Here is a 2,727-nt window from a genome sequence, read left to right as displayed (position 1 = left end):
GGGGGGGGGAGTGTGCGACCTTAGTCTGGTCTGTCTTCTACAGTTACAGTCACCTCGTTATAAGGAGTAACCTACCGGAGCAATAGCCATACGCAGAAATTTCTATTTAAGCAGGCGGGTTCACGATCACCCTCCCGAACGCTTTTTTCATATGCGAAGAGCATTCACGATGCTCCGTACGCTACACGTAATCGCAGACCGTTCTGCTCTCTGATTGGTCGCCGCCTCGGATCTGCACGAAAACGTTTAGCGTAGGGCATCCCTAAGCGCTTTTTTCCATCAGGATGGGAAATCCGTCTACAGTCGGCGCAGCATTACTTCAGTCTTCGGGTATCACGTGACCAAAACCCGAAGACTGGAAGGGCATTACGGAGCTCCCTCACTACGGTTCGCCTGCGCCTTCTAAACGTCCTGAAATAGGGTGAGGGGGGTAGAGGGGGGGGGGGCACTTAGAAGGCGCAGGCGAATCGCAGTGAGGGAGCTCCGTGATCCCCCTCCAGAAGTAATGCTGCGAAGACGACGAGTGCGACGACTGTAAGCGTTTCGTTTCGCTTAAGGAATAGACCATTCCGGTAAAGCGGAAAAAAGAAGAACAGACGAAAGAAGCAAAGGCGAGTATGAGAAATATACGGTGGTGCGTCGGTTCCACAGTCGTATCAAACGGTTAAACGTGACTTGTCTGATGTCTAAATTCGTTTGAGAGTTAATGACAATAGTTATCACTCTCAGGCGACGCAGAATATCTAGTTTACGGTGGATTACTTTCGAGCGTTTCCAAGGCGCATCGTGCATTTCTCATAGAACGCTTTGCTTCTTCCGTCTCTTCTTCTTTTTTTTCGGTTTACCGGAATGGTCTATTCCGCTTAGCTTAGGTACCGTGAACGCACCTGTAAGACCGTGGGTAATGGAAAAAAAGAAACTTCGCTTAAGAAAACTCGTTAAGCTTCGGGAATGTGATCGTGAACCCGCCTTTAAGTGTCTAAACGTTTTTGTCTTGTAACAGCAATTATCCAGTGCTCAACAATAAAGTTTGGTTCATTATTTAGTATTTTGTTTACAGCCGTGCGATAAGCTATCACGATGGTAGGGACTATTTTCTTTACGCGCAATGTTACTCCTCATAGCGAGGCGACTAATTTACAGACAGAAGGCTGTCTCACGGAGGCTGTCTGGTTGGTCATGCGAACCAAGAAAAGCAGAAGCTTAACCTAAAAGTTTTTTTTGCCAAAGTTCGGGTTGAGTTTTAGTGTATCCTAACTGGCCAATAAAGTTTAAGTCTCTCTCTCTCTCTCTCTGTATCTAACTGATACTTCTATCCCTAGACCAATTCACAAAAAGTACTTTTTTTTTTTTTTTTTTTTTAACTTTTAAAATGCAGTGGATAAAATTCGTTTTGTAGTTAATATTTATGTGCGTAAGGGATGATGATTTACACAGCTTCTTGTCTTCTAAAATACTAGCATAGAATGTTGACATAAACCATAACCAAATCGGTATTTATGGAGAAGAGGTCCCCCTCCTGAAAGTTGCCGTAATTAATATTTTTGACTTCCTTGAGGTCCCCTCTATAAGTACAATATATTTCTAGGTTGCGCAAACCATTTTTGTGGTAGGTACACCCCCTTACAGTGTGTGTAATACAATATATAAGCAGAGAAGTAACCCGGGATAGGTTAAAGGGGTCGCCATGTCGTGATGTAGCAGTGGTAGCAGAAGAGGAGGGAGGGGGGAGGTTGTGGTGCCAATAGGTGGTATGAGAAATTGTGGAAACCTCTTTTTTAAATATTTGTAAACAAGAGAAATGTCGTCTGCTTTCTTGACGAGGCGCAAAGTTGTTTCTTGTGCATGAAAAGTAGGACATCACACCTTTTGGATCTAACAGCCCTCCAACATGCCACAGCTCTTCAAGAGTGAGTAGAGAGTCATTGTTCAATGGCCAATTGCAGTGGAAACAGTGGTTTTTTTGCTGAAAATCGACCATAACAAGACGTTGGTGAGTACACTATCAACATCTCATGCTAAAAACAATGTTTCTTGTTGCAAGTTTTGTTTTCCTTTTTTGTGTCGGAAAGCATCGACAATGTGTCATTATAGCTATTCACTGTGATAAGCCATCCTGCTGGCAAGGCGGGCATCCTTAAAAATAGTTGCCCCATAGCAATCCAATACAATGAAAAAAATCGTTGCCTCCATGAATGTGGGGAAATTTTGCTACAATTGCGGGAAATCCATCCTTGTGCCAAGATGTAGCAATCGATCACTAAGGAAACGTTGCCTCCTCGAATGTGTGATAATGATAGCAATCCAATACAGTGGAAGAAAATCGTTGCCTCCTTGAATGTGGGGAAATTTTACTACTATTGCGGAAAATCCATCCTTGTGCCAAGATGTAGCAATCGATTACTAAGGAAATGTTGCCTCCTCGAATGTGTGATAATTTTGCAACAGTGTGGCCGGATAAAAGCCGTGCAATGCACTCTTGAATGTAGGATAATTTTGCTACTATTGCACGGAACTGATCCTTGTGCCAAGTCATAGAAATCAATCAGTAAAGAAGCGTTGCCTCCTCGAATGTGTGATAATTTTGCAACAGTGTGGGCAGTTTTGTTCTTGTTCAAAAGCTGTGCAATGCAAGAACACTTCACAAAAACAACGATGCCTCCTCGGATGTGGGCAAATTTTCCTACACTGTCGTTGCATGTGGTGCGGGGGCGGCCGGGCCGGGGT

General features: G+C 43.9%; 1 protein-coding gene across 1 annotated transcript in view; it reads left to right on the top strand.

Moving 5' to 3' along the window:
- The first annotated feature begins 885 nt into the window (after nucleotides 1-885).
- LOC113211305 (uncharacterized) overlaps nucleotides 886-2,727 on the top strand; it is a 9,425-nt gene continuing 7,583 nt past the window's right edge. Inside the window, exon 1 of the mRNA XM_026429637.2 lies at nucleotides 886-901. The gene's annotated coding sequence lies outside the window, so the exon portion shown is untranslated. The remainder of the gene's footprint in view (nucleotides 902-2,727) is intronic.

Source organism: Frankliniella occidentalis, unplaced genomic scaffold (assembly GCF_000697945.3).
Source record: "Frankliniella occidentalis isolate FOCC.00 unplaced genomic scaffold, Focc_3.1 Scaffold11, whole genome shotgun sequence".
Lineage (NCBI taxonomy): Eukaryota > Metazoa > Arthropoda > Insecta > Thysanoptera > Thripidae > Frankliniella > Frankliniella occidentalis.
The sequence above is the reverse complement of the archived record's forward strand: the minus strand, read 5'-3'. Positions and strand labels throughout refer to the sequence as shown.